The sequence below is a fragment of the Scomber japonicus genome, chromosome 15 (assembly GCF_027409825.1).
Source record: "Scomber japonicus isolate fScoJap1 chromosome 15, fScoJap1.pri, whole genome shotgun sequence".
Taxonomy (NCBI): domain Eukaryota; kingdom Metazoa; phylum Chordata; class Actinopteri; order Scombriformes; family Scombridae; genus Scomber; species Scomber japonicus.
In genome coordinates this window covers 26,187,140-26,202,289 of record NC_070592.1, presented here as the reverse complement: position 1 = coordinate 26,202,289, position 15,150 = coordinate 26,187,140, and positions in this window count along the sequence as shown.

The following is a 15,150-nucleotide window of genomic DNA, read 5'->3' as shown; positions in this document are numbered from 1 at the left end:
GGTAAGGTTTAGTACCCGGGAATAAACTTACATCATTTATACAATCATATTATAGTTGACTAATGTATACAGTGTATTTCATTTACACTTAAAGCACATGAGTGATGCTTGACTGTATCCATTTTAATCCTTCATCTTCCTGAGCTATATATAAACTCTCATGTTGGACAGATTGCAAACAATAAATACTGGTTCATTCTGTAGCTGTTTTTCACTACATAGTAAATCAACCAACATGTACATCACCTTGATATATAGATGTATAATCTGAATGCACATGATTGGACATTTATACAAGCAATCACTAGATTATTATTGTTATTATTATTATTATTATTATTATTATTATTATTTCTGAAAATGTAGCTGTGTGCTCGTGGAAATTCCTTGGAAACTGCTGTCCATTTTCTTGTCCATCCATTTAGCCAATATGATGAGGTAGACTGCAGGTTGATGAATCAAACTCATCTTCCGAGGTCCCAATCTGTAAGACATGACAAAAAAATGTGGAGGGAAAGGCTTTTTGTTTATTACAATCAAACAAATAAGTTCAGTTTGGTTTCAGATAAGTTCTTCTAAAAGACAACACATGTCAATAATGTTTTGTGAAAGACAGCTCCAGTGTCAAATTTGATTACACAGAGGACAACATACCAAAAGTAAACATACATAAAAATATAAATCAAAGTATTTTTCTACATTTTTTATTACAGGCGTGCTCGCTACCTGGCCTACAGGAGTTTTGTGTCCTGGTGCTGGGGATACCTGGGAAAGGACAACCGGGTTGTCATCCCCTCCTGTGTTGTCCTCTGCATTCATCAGGAGTACCCTGATGAAGATGGGGAATACACAGGTTTTAAACCTCCCCTTTAGATTGATTTATTATTTATTGCTTACATATATTGTTATTTGTTTATAAAATGTGTCCAATATAAAATAAATGTATTATTGAGTAATCTGTGTGTGTCACAACTTACTTCTTTTACAATGGAGGCTGGTGGAGCTCTGGTCCTGAGATTGGCTGAGGCAGGAGTAGGCTTGGGCGGTATAAAGGTGTTGCAGTATACCAAGGTGCTTTGAGTGCTTCATACTGTTATAGTGGTTTAATTTCAAATGTTTTAGTCACCACGGAAATTAGTCGCCAGAAATGTGTAATAAATACCATACACCAAGGTAAATGTCTGGAAGCTATGAAGGCTTGAAAAAAATATATATACCGCCCAAGTCTAGGCACAAGGTAAGTCACAGGAACAGTGGCTGCCAGATATGCTGGAGGAAGACACTGAGACCTGTACATGGGAAAAGAAAACAGGAATAAGGAAAAGAGACATTAGGACACACACACACACACAGTGGGTACCTCGGAAGCCACTTTGACGCTCATTTTAGGTGTCCCTCGGTCCATGTTTTACATTACACACAAACGTAGAACCTCAGTCTACATATAATTCCTTGTCATAGCTATATTGGTGCACATAAAATATTACCTGTCGGTTATCATTGTGTTGTCAGATGGATGACGCTCAGGGAATAAGGCCAAATTATGTCACGATTACATGCATGCTAACATTACACGGGCATGACAGGGTGCATGATTTAAAATCACTTTCAGGATTTGCACATTCAGCAAAATGCATTTAATTGCCTAAATGTACAGTATTATAACTTATAAGCACATAACGTTACTTACACTCTCTGACGGGCACATAATGCCGGTGGCGGTGATGATGGCACCTGCTGTCGGCGGGATGGGAGGATGTAAACCGGTGGGGGAGATGGTCGGTGGCGGTGATATAGGCACCTGCTGTCGGCGGGGTGGGAGGACGTAAGCCGGGGAGGGAGACGGTCGGTGGCGGGCACGTAATGCCAGTAGCACCTGCTGCCGGCGGGACGAGAGGACGTAAGCCGGGGAGGGAGACGGTCGGTGGCGGGCACGAAGCCGGGGAGGGAGACGGTCGGTGGCGGGCACGTAATGCCAGTAGCACCTGCTGCCGGCGGGACGAGAGGACGTAAGCCGGGGAGGGAGGCGGTCGGTACGGCACCTCTAAACAGACACAACGGACTGCTCAAAAATCCCGACTTCCAGTGAAGATGCACACACGAGGAGGAGTCATGACTAGTTAGCTAGCTGAGAGCGAGCTGGAAAACGACTGAGGCTAATGCGCTGAATGTATTTATACTGCAGCAGCAGCAGGGGCGGGTTTATGATAATTACCGCCGCGTTACGTAACGCGGCGGAGATTTCAGACCCGCCTACTAAATCCTGACACAGAAATCTGGAAAGACAGTGTGTGAAGCCTAGCTCCACAATTCAAATCTAAATGGTTGAAATGCTTTTTACACCTTTTTTAGAAATACATTTATGACCTATTTAATGTGTTTAGAAGAAAATGTCTGATTTCACTTTACACGGTCTTTAAAGATATGCAAACTTTACTGTCATGGCAACAGTGAACACCACCATTAATTGACATGAGCAAGATTAAGTCGATTAGAGTTTCTAAATGTTGGTTTCGATTATTTTTCAATGAATTGCCCAGCCTTACCTGCAGTTCTTTTGGTGAATACCTAACTCTAAGCCCAAAATTGTGATGTAGACAAATGTCACGTAGAATTAAGGTTGTATCCATGGTTGTATTTCAGTGTATCTGAAAGTGTAAACGAACTCAGGGGCGCATTGTTATCCGATCACTCAAACCACTTGGTGAGGTGTTCTGGGACACATTTGAGGGTTGGAGTAATCTGAACAGTTGGAATTATCCGTAGCTGCATATTGGTTCTTGAAACATTTTATTAGCTCTTGGCTCTTTAGCACTAAAAATAAATCTGACACTTGTCTGACTGATGTCATAACCGTGTGCTGGATCATTTGACCTCTTCGCAGAAGTAATGTAGGCAGATGTGATGTAGGCAGTAATAAAATGTGGACACACGTGGTAAGCTTTAGACCGCTCGAGGTCTAGAGACAGGTGTAAACAGCGATGGCTGACCAGATGTGATCGGATCACCCAAGACACATGTTAACACCAGGTCTAAACGGTGCCTCTGTCTTCTGTGTGTCTACTAATCTTCATCCTCCTCCTTCATTATAAGTGGAGTTACTAGATGACAGTTAAAGTCATTCATTTAATATGTGGCCATTGCTGTTTGATGTATCCAGAGGTTAAATTGGGCTGGACGCCACTGGGGCTCAGCTTCGTTTCCTCACATTGACCAAACATGTATAAGCTCCTTGCCTTTGACTTCATCACACAGCAGCAGAACACATACTATACCCATAAACTCGTTCTCATACACGTTTATGCTTCATTAAATGATTAACGAAACGGTAAATTCATTCATTATTAAAATCTCCTAATGTGGCATTAGGATCTTAGGATAGTCTCATTAACCTAAATGCTTTCTGCACAGCCAACTGGTAAGCTGATACACACAGATTCCAAGTTTATACAGTGAATCATTGAGAACAAAGCAGCTGTACTTAGGATGAGTTCAGCACCATGAAAGCTTCAGTGCATTTGTGTTTTCAGCAAAAGTCCTAATGTCGTTTCCTCTGTAGAATCATCATTTTTTCCCCTCGTTTGTCAAGAGGATTATCACAGGGATTTCTCAGTTTTGCTGCTTAAATGCAAATTGCAGTAGTGGTATTACTGCACACATTAAACTGTTTTTTTGTGTCACCCAAATTACCAAGAAAAGTAAAATAGGATAAAAATGAAAAAAACATTCTTGCCTCTCTTGGGGGGGTATCTGACCATTTGTATTTTTAGATTTAATTTCAGATAAGTGTTCCTGAAATTTCAGTCAATACAATTTAGTTTGTGGTACAGCATAAAAAAAGACATTTAGAAAATTCAACAGCAACATCTCCAGAATCGATTCCATTGTTGCTCTGGACAATCCACATCCACACAACACAATGTCCATGGTTTTCATTGGAACTACATTCTACTCGAAGAATAGTCCCTTGTGATTGTGTGGTATGCTGAAACCACTCCACCCACGCCCATACCCCCAACCTCATTGGACATATCCCTCCTTACAAGTCGTGTTTAATCCCTAGATGAAGCACAACTGCTCTTTTACATGTATTTCATTACATCTTCTGATGTTAGTTAATTTCCATAACACGCTGTTGGAAAACCAGTGGTAATTGTCTCCATTTGTTAAAATATTTCAATCTCAATCTTTAAGACCAATAGAAGCGATGATGTCTTTCAGTTTCTCATACATTCATACCATTGTCTCCTGCAACTACTTGCAAAATATTGCAGTGCAACTTCACAACCACTAAAAAAAATCTCTTGCAACAGCAGGTGCTAATTATCATGGCAATGTAGACAATCAGATCTTGTCAGGCTGATAATAATCACATTGGAGAAGGGTAAATGATCTCAGTCATCAGGGAGCTGCCCGCTAAAACAGCTCTGCAGACATCTGACGGATCCTATACTCAGCATGATGAGCAAACGGAGGGGAGAGGCTAAAGGATCAACCAATAACTCCAAGTGGGCATGTGCAGTGCCTTCTCATTCTCTTTAAATCTCCACAGACTGTGGCTGCAAATGGGACATTATGCAGGTTTAAGTGGGATTGATTTGGCAAGAAAATGAATGGAACATTGCAGCACTTCAGCTGTAGGTATGTTATTGTCTTCCACAGCCTACTCAGAAAAGATGACAGTCTATTCAGGAGATTTAGGAGACTGCCATCAGCATTTTACCTTTTTATTCTTTAGTGGAGGGATTTCAGAGTGGAATCTAAACTATACTGCATATATAAGAAGGTCAGACACATTTTTAAAACAGGGTCTTAAAATCCAATTGATTCTCTCCGGTTGATGCTACAGCGGAGTGACGCAAAAAGCACAAGACAAAATCTTTGAGGCATATAAGTAAGCGTAGCAAGCAAAAACTAGAAATTCTACAGTTTATCACAGAGCTGCAGCAAAGCAGCATTTCATGCAGTCTTTAGCTGATGTGTGGTGCTGCCTGTGAGGGCAGCTGAGATTTCTATTGGCTCTGTTTGGCTGTGATGGGGACGGTGATGTGGCACCACGCTATCTCAATTGACAGCACATTTATCACACTTTGTCTCTGATAGCATTCATTTGCATGGGCCCATCTCCAGTCATGTTGCTGGAGGTTGGCGTGACAGTATGTTCATTTTTGTCCTAAAGCCACGCAAATACACAAACATTTGTGCAAAAGCCAAACAGGAATACTGTGTGCTATTATATACTGCTGGAAAAGTGACTTTATTGCTTAATCTCACATTTTCCTCAGTGTAAATGTTCACTATGCACTGTCACAACAGCTTCACAGCACAACAAGACAACACTTGTTGTTGACAGAATCATAATTTATATGAATCAAGATTTTTTTTATCAAACTCATTATGAAGAGAAGACTTGGATACAAAAAATACAAGTCAATATTGTTGGGCCAATGGTGGAAAGGAAACATAGATTACAATAGTAATATGAATATGATTTAGAAATATGAATAAAGTAATGAAGATGAATAAACACACAAATAAATATTAGCAGTCAATATTTCTGCTTGCTAACAGCTAGTGCTGGAGCATTTTAATAGCTGCTGTCTTCAAGTTTTGGTGCTCTTCTTTTAAACCCAAAACTCGTGTAAAGATAAAACTGACAGGCTGGTCTAGCCTTCCTATCAAAAGTTCTAGAGCAGTTTTCAACAAAGTCTCCAACTTCCTTCGTCCAAACTTGTCTGATTTTAAGAGCAGTCATTCCACTGACACTGCATTAGTCAGTGCTAGAAACTGTAGAGGGCAGTCAGAAATTATACCCATCAGTTCTCATCTTGCTGAACTAATCCACCAACGCTTCTCTGGTTTGAGACCTACATCACAAGACCATCATAAAACGGACCAAAGAGTCCAAGTGTCACTTTCTTTCTGATGGCGTACTGCAAGGGTCTGCACCTGGTCTCCTTCTCTTCTCAGTCTTCACCACCTCTCTTGGTCCAATTATCTGCTCCCATTTTTTTTATATACCACTGCTTTGTGACATAACCCATCTCTATCTGTCCTTCCAGACAGACAACCTGATTTTCAAATGCATGATAAAATGCCACCTTCAGCTCAGTCTCTCTAAAGGCCAGTTCAGATCGATGATTTGCAATGAGACGAAACTCTAGATGACCCTGGCCGGTCCCTGCGCAGCACAACATTAGTATCCAGCTCAGTTTTACTCTCCGACAAGGTCTGCCAGAAATCTGAGCACGTTGACTGACGACTAACTTTCACTGGGAATGTTACCGAGCCACTTGCTCATGTCGTTTCACACTATATAACATCAGAAAGATCAAGTGTTATCTGACTGAGTATGCTGCTCAACTCATAGCAGGGGACAGTGGTCATCTCTCACCTTGACTACTGTGACGGCCTGGCAGGGCTGCTAGCACGTGCAGTGAAACCTCTGAAAATGGGCGGCACGTTCTAGTCTTCACCCAGCCAAAACTTTTCACTTTTCATTACTTCCCAATGCTGCTTTGTTGCTGTGCACATTAAGTTCAAACCATTAGTACACCGAGGCACTTATTGTCCAAGGCTTCTCCATGATCTATTGTGGCTTGAATTTACCTCACTTGCACGTTGCTTTGAACAAAAGCATCAAATGGAAAACATGTTTTAAAAGTGCACACTTCCCTTTCACCTAAATGAGGAAGTGTGTACAAATGTTTTATTGGTATTGGATATTTTTCTCAAACACACAGAATACTGTATGTACACCTATTATGTGCCACATTCAATTATAATGTAATAATTAATTATATCTCACAAGGTTCTAATAAGCACCTGCAGTCTGTTACAAATACTCAGTTTAGAATAAGAATGGGTCTAAAATTTGTTTTTGAATATAATCATGAAAAGAAATCTTAAAAGGACACAAAATATTCAAATACTGCCAGATGCAAGATGTCTCCTTAGTCTGTACTCAAGCTTTCACTGCTCCACACCACACTTCAGAAGATGAATGTGAAAACCGTCATCATTCTGCACAGTGAAGGTCAGACATACAAGTGACAATAAGCAAAACGCATTTCTGAGTGGAGGGGGGGGGGCTGCTAACTTAAATGGGGTTTCAATATGAATTAACAGTTCATATTTGACAATTAGAGGTTTAATCTTGTAATGAAACATTCAAGACATGTTTTTTCCTTAGCAGCATTACAAAAGACTCCTATATCTATACTATTTATACACACCCACATACACACAAACAGATAAACAAAGCAAGGTCTCAAACAGAAAGAGATGAAAGTGTGAAAAGATGTAAGTGTTAAATGATTAAGGGAATGTACTGTGAAATGAAGTTCTTAGACTTTCCGCAGCATCCTTTTGTTCATTATAACAATAGAAAAGTATCCGATCTATAAACATTTCAGCCTGTCTCTTTCATAGAGCTGCAATAGATTAACACAAGTAAACAAAGGCATTGAGAAACACGCTGAATGCTACATGAAGTTGTTAATAAAGGAGTGGCTGTACATATTTTTAATTTAAATCTGAGTAAGATGGAGAAGTGTTAGAAAGGTTAGAATGCAGTGTTAATCAGAACATAATAACATGATATTTATATACATGAATACATTATATTTATATGGCAGAGTAAACACTTTGCATATATTTCTGATCCTAAATAAACATTCAAAAATATCCAGGTTAATTATCACAGGTCTTTTTTAGCCAGACATGCAGCATGCAACTTGGGATGGCATTGTTGAGTGTAATATCTTGGGAAATAGCCGGTAATGTCTCTCAACATTTTGAACAGTGGTTGCAATGTTCCTCAGAGGATGAATCATAATATATTTGGAGATGCTCTGACTTTTCATCTCGCACCATCATCAGGTCAAAATGTCAATGTGTCTAATGTTCTATATAATATATTAGTTTATGACCACAGCACTTATAAAACTAACAACATTCCCACCAGATTCAAATATACATTATATTTAAAGCCAAATGTTTCACTGCCAACTTAATAAGTCATGCAACTATCAGAAATACTACACCTAATAAATATCTGGGGGTGTACCCCAAACACGATATTCAAAGTCCACTGTAGATTTTCTTTGCTCTCTATCAATATTCACGGTTATATCTGATGTTTTTTCTTCCTATCATTATGAGAAATAACATGTGTTGGCCCCCTGCAGTATAATCCAGCCACCTGCAGAGCAACCGCTCCACACTTAACTCCTCAACAGCCTCTTACTCTGTTTCTAAAGTCTTACTATGAATTATGAAAACATCAGATTTCCATACAATCAAAGAAAGAAAAAGTAGTTGTAGTTCAGGTATAAAGTCCTTCCCCACCACAGAGCATCTCTCCTGTGTGTTGGTTGACAGCGCTGTCAACTGAAGGGTCAATCACAGTGGACAGTAGTGGAAGTTGTACTCGTGTCTAGTTCAGAAGGAATTAACCGACTTCGCTAACATTCAACATCGTAGCTAAGAGTGTTGTTGCAGCAAATAGCAATGAGTTGTGTGCATTGTGCATGAAGCCAGCAAAGTCATTTCTCACTAGAGAAATGACCTGGATGAATGCATATTGTGCACGCTCTACAGGGCACATTGCACCCATAAAACATCTGTACCAGATTCTTCTGCCGGCTGTGGTCAGCTAACCACCGATATGGCCCTCTGGTTAACTTAAATGGGGTTTCAATAATTTTAGTCGTGCAGCTCTTCTAGATGTTCCAAATGTGATCAGATTGAATAAATTCTAAAACAAGTCAGTTTGCGTGGGATTACGCCGCTTTAAAAATGTATCCAAAGTTTTACAGCCAGATCAGGGAAAAGGGCTTTTCGTTCCACACCCAAAAGTTGAGAATCCAGAGTTTGGCCACTGTTTGAGTTTGGCTTCAAAGCCCAGCAGCCTTCTGGGGGTCTTAGTTATGTGCCGCCCTGCATGTTCTCCATGTACTCTCTTTAGTAACTAACAAAATGCAAGTTGACTCCATGCTTCTCAACTGGCGCTTAAATAGCAGCCCTACAAACATCAGCCATTTAGCATTGGGTGAGTCTGTTTGCCTGCTGACATTAGCGTTTGTTAGCCCACTGTGTTCATATAGCCTCACAGGCACTAACAACATTGCTGTACTCTTTTTTCTTAATGGCACATCAAAAACAGTCTTTTCTGTCCTTTTTAATGATTAAAGTTCTCCCTCTGAGTTCGGCAATGTAAGTTATGAGACCTCCAACTTGACCCATCATCGAAGGGATGTAACAGCTCACACTACGCACTTCAGCACATTGTCCATTTTATGCTCTGCAGTATAATGAAAAACAAAATATGCTACACATGCTGTGACCAAGTAATAACAGCTTCAGGACATTTGTACAGAAGTGTTCTTGCACCTCAAGCCTTCAAGTCGCTGTTATTTTTCTCTTTTTGCAGTCAGACTCATCATCAGACTTGGACGACATTTCCTGTGTAGTTTCCCCATGTACATATTCAGTTTTTACAAATGTATTTACAAGTGTTGCAGTGTGAAGTAAGACAGTCCTGGTTCATTCATGCTGATAATTGTATTCCAGAGGTGTATATCAGGTGTATTGATTTTCCTAGTTTGTGCATCATGTTTTAGACTTTTCCTAACATTCAACCTGACATATTGAACTCCTTAGGAAACTGAAATCTTCACTAGAATTTAAAATACAGCGCAAGGGTTTCAACAATAACCGGCCACGCAGCATGCATTTGTATCGACCGACCCCAGTGGTGGGTCCGGCAGGGTTGAGGAGTTTTAAGTCGGCCTCACGTACACAACACTGAGGAAACTTTTAGCAAACACAGCACTCCTCCGAGGAAGAATTTAAAAATGTGTTTTGCACTTGGCAAACAAAGCCATGCTGTCACCGCTCAGCAGGAGAAGAGCAGATGTGGGTGGGTGGGTGCTCAAGCCTAAACACTTCATCTCGACGTGTGTCACCACTTCCAAAGTAGGACTACAAACCATCGGGGAGCAGTCGGCATGTCTCGCTTGATAAAGAGCGTTCTCTGCTTTTATGAGCAATTTCCTGAAAACGTACCACTCAAAAACCATCACACACAGCTGATATAAAGAAGACATACAGTGTTTGATTTGATTCCAGTGGAATTTTACCAAAAAATGGATTCTTGGAGGCTTTGAGACTCTTTAAGGAATACATTCACGAATGAACAGGGGAATCAAGATTGCCACCGAATTATTTTCAGGAGTTAGAACAAAAACAGTCGAGCCCGCTAGCGATGTCAAAGGTAGACAATTATGGAAGATAGAGTAATGCATTAAAGGCTGGTTAAATTAAATGATATGTCTGGCCAGCTTGATAATTAAGAGATGGTAAATGAGGGCTCGACTAAATTAAAAATTTGTGCTGATAAAGGAAGCTGACTCTATCCACAGTCAATAGTTGTAGGGAGGTTGTCTCAGTGCTGGTATGTGGAGGTCAGTTGAGTTTACTGGGTGCTTGATATTGGAGGTATGGAGAGTTTGTAGATGGAGGCTCCTTATAGGTTAAACAGCTGGTACGCTGGAGCTGAGTAGAAGGTAGCTTCATTAAAAACTCTGCGAAAAGGTGGAAACCTACAAAGAATCCAGACAGCGCTATGAAAGGATGCCAAAGGATGCATCTTGAGCCTTGGTGTTGTAGTTGGCAACTCGGCCTAGGCTGGCATCATTTTCAACTCCAGGGATGCAGTAATGCCCCTTAAGATGTATATGATATTGCAAGCAGTCAACATCACAGTCTCTCCTCCAGCAAGAGAAAAGAAGAGCAGGTTGGAGTCTGATTCCTCTGTGAACTTGTAAATTTGATGCATCGCCAAGACATCGTCCTCAGATACAGCCGGTGAGCGCGTCGCCGAGGGAGAAAGAGCTTCACAGAGGTTATGCACAGGTTAAACGCAAGAACAGCGACTGAAATAATACAGTGCACCGCGTGGCGCGACAAGGCAGAGGTACACCAAGGCAAGATGGATGATTCACTGAAGAGGGTGAAAGAGGTTAGAATAACAAAGCTGAAAAAGAGAAAGATGCTTGGTAGCCATTTCTGTTCTTTGTTAGGATGGCACGGCTTCACTTCAGAAGTTGAATGATCTCAAACACGACGTTTTAGCCACAATTACGGAACTTCGATAGCACAAATTCCATTGTGTCGATTTCTACATTGAATGCAGCGTTCTCCAGAATCGCTGTTTTGTAAGTGGTTAAAGTGGGCACTCCTTTGGTCCATAATGCTTTGTTATTGTCATGGAAACGTATCAAACACCTGATTCATTTTCTGCCATTCACTTTGGATTGCCGAGGCCTTGAGAAATGGCTGCCATCCTTCTCTCGCTCAGAGATCAGTTAACTGACCTTCGGTGAGCGCTTCTACTTAACTGACGGGACTGTGAAAGCTACCACTGTAATACATCCCAGCTCCGTGATGTTATTGTAGGGTGGATTAGTGTCATATGGGATATTGACTAATGTGGGACAATTAAGATCTAGTGCATTTATCAATTATTTTAACGCTAACTAGTATATGCTTACTGTATAAGTTATATTGTTTAAAATGACATGTGATACAGGTTTCTGTTTTTTTAACCTACAAACAATAGGCTTATGAATTAACTGACCAAATATGGGTATGCACATTTCAGTTTTGGCAGATAAAGGCTGCTTTGTGTCAATCAAGAATTTCTAAGCCTAAAAACTTGTGTCTTCTGATTGAACAAGGAAACATCTCAAGGATTCCATAATGACATTATCTACCTTATGTGTGTGATGTGTGTGTGTGTGGTGTTCTTACAATAGAAAACCTTGAAGGCTGAAAGTGAATATGAAGCGTGAAGCGAGCACCGCACGCTGGGAAAAATGAAAATGTACTGCGAGGCCTGCAATCCGAGAGCAAACACCCTTTAGAATGTTTGAGAGTGTGTGTCTGTGTGTGTGTGTGTGTGTGTGTGTGTTCATGCTCGCATTTGCATGTGTGCTTCTCGGCGGCATCCACGGGGGAGTCTTTACTCATCTAATCACTTCGCTCCCTTGAGTTGGTGTGCTAATTAGGTCTAAAATATACATCATAGTTTCCCTCGTCTCTTTAATTAAAAGTTGATGGTAGTTATTCAGCTATCAAGTGATGTGACACTTTTTCATGCTTGGAAAAAGTGTCCAAAAAAGTGTGCCTTAAGTGCCAGTGAAGTATAAGGAGTGGAGAGAAAAAAAAATCCCAGTTGTATTTAAAGGTAAAACGCTATATGTTCTCAGACAATGTGCATTATTGTCTTTTTAGTGTGTGTGTGTGTGTGTGTGTGTGTGTGTGTGTGTGTGTGAATAACAAAAGAACAGTGATACAACTCCAAAATGATGCAATCATTCAGAGAGGAAAAGAGATCTGACACAGGATAATTATTTCAGACACTGAGTGGTGGAGTGCATCTTTAGCATTCAGGCTACGCATTCCAATAAGCATGTGCAAGGTGCAGAGGTTTTTTCCTCAATGACTTGTACTAAAGCAGGCAGCGGCTCAGGAAAAGGCTTCTTAGCATGCAACCCGGTCATGATGAGATAAATGAAAAGGTGGGTGAACTCGGTTAGTATTCATCACCCAACTCACTAAGTAGTTTTTTAGCCTGAATTAAAAAAGAAGAAAAATTCAGATCTCGCTCCTTCTCAGTGCAACTTCTTATTTATAAAGTATAAAATCAAAACTTTTAAAGCCCCTATGTGTGGAAATGTCATTTGATTATGTAGCTTTTTTTTTTTTTTCTTCAAATACTCAGATGGCTTCAAGTTATAATCCTCACCGTTTTATTATATCAGACTTCATTTCTGATGCTATTTATGGCTGGCATATTTTCAGTAAAAGCCATTCAGTGATTGCCTCTGTTACCGGCGGAGTGTGGATTCAGATTATAGACCCCAACGCAGTACATTTACAGGAAGCTGTGCATGCAAGTACCGGATGATATATGAAAGAAAAAGCAAGTGTATGTGCATATTTTAAGAACTGCTGATGATAGCTGGTGGTGTGCATTGCAAGTGTTTTCTTCATTAGAACAATGTGGCATAATTAAATTACAGTGTAGACCTGCTCTATGTGTAAAGTGCGTTGGTTTGACTTTTGTTGTGATTTGGTGCTATATAAATAAAGGTTGATTGATTTATAATGAATTCTATCAGCACACTGTTGGTTTGACTGTAAATGTATATCCTGGTTGTTCTTATTATGTTGTATCAGTAACACAGTAGCTGCTAGAGACCGCTCTGCTGCCCCCAGTGGTGGATGCAGGACACAGATTCGATGGGAACTCTGGGGGAAAAGTTATTTCTATACACCCACAAGAGGTGACCCAGACTCAACCTCAACTCAGATTGCAAATATTATAAATTTAAACCTGTAACAGTTGCATCCGATTAGAGTTGTGACTCTAGTGAATCAAAGTTAGTTCAGCACTACCTCTTTTAGTTTTGTTTGGAAGAATTACATTCCGGTCCACGGAAAACAACAACAAGAGGCTACAATGACCATAAAGCTGAAGGAAGGACTGACAGCTGATGAGTGCCCCCCTTTCACATTGCTCACATCTGTTCAATCCACTAGTGCTGCTGGTGTGTACAGGTCAGAGCCACAGAGGTGTTAGTGGTCATCATTGGTGCCGACTATAGTGTCATTTTGGATACTACCACTGGGGGCGCCAAAATTGAAAATTGAAAATTCTCAAAATATTGGGCCATAATTTTTTTATTTAGATGCAACGGTCAGCAAAAGTGACGGTTCGACTGTTTGGTATTTTCCGGAACTTGAAACTGGCTTTGCATGTCTGTGTGGTATTCTGGTGACCAGCTCATGGTGCATGGTGCACAGGTGGGAGGACAGGTGCACACAGGTGGGAGGTTAATTCATATGAAGCAGACAGTTGTTGTATTTTGGATGAAGTTTGGTCTTAAATCAGTAAATACAGAAGACTCAGAACCACATATATGCTAATAGGCTGATTTTATCAACAGGATCAAAATAAAAATCTGCTGCAGATGTGCCACAACAATGTATTAATGATTAAAATATAAATAATATATTTCAATTAAATGTAGTAAAAGCAGTAAAGTGAGTAAATCAGTCTGCATTGATGTGGGTGATTCTTATACTTTGTCATCCACAGCTGTTTTCTGTATGAGAAGCTTCTCCTTCAGTTCATTAAATGTCTGCAGCATCTGAAGGCAGCAGGACTAATATGTAGATAAATCTGCAGCCTTTGAGATGCTGCACCAAAGCACAGTGCCGTTACACACGGCCGTTCACCATGTTTACCTTCATTAAACCACCTGATGATGCAGTATGACAACGCGCACCTCTTTTTCAATGGACATAGTTAGCAGGGCTCATCAGTCTCTTTTCTGACTTTCTTTCTAGCAAAAGTAGCATCTCTTGTTTTATTCATGAAAAACACTGCATTACAAAAGCTACTGTCATTAGAAGTATTGCTGAAATGTACAGCATGTGTTGGTATAGCAGGAGTCTTGCTGCTGTGGTCATATTTCTGTACCGTCTGTGCCGTTTGTTGTGACTTTCCTTCAAGTGCGGCTCAGTGTTGCAAGTTCCTCAGTTTTCAACTGAACTCAAAGATAACGGAGCTATGGAGCATTTTTGTTAAGATACTGTTAAGATACTATGCTGTACATATTTCTTAATGTGGAACAGTGTCATCCTTCCAAAATAAAATGTATACAGTAGCACTTTGATGTTGTCTTCTACCTCAAGACCACACTGTTGTTGTAGCATTTATTTTCTGTTTAAGGCAAGCTATATTTTTGAAGTAGACATTGTGTTACCTGAGGCTCATTGTGCTTATTTTGATTTGAAATCAATCTAAAAGTCAAGTTCATAAAGTGACTTTAAGAATTGCTTTACATCATTAATATGGACTTAAAAACTGTTGTGAAATGCAAAATAACATAATGATATAGATATAAAATGCAGTTAAGTATTGAAATTCAGCGACTAATGACAATTTTAAATAATGAATTGTTTGACAGCCCTAGTGTTGATATTGTGACACTCTGAAATGTCCAGACATTTCAAGTAGTAACGCTTTCCATTTACTGAGCCTTAATTACCAAGTTCAACTGTGATTGGCACAACAGT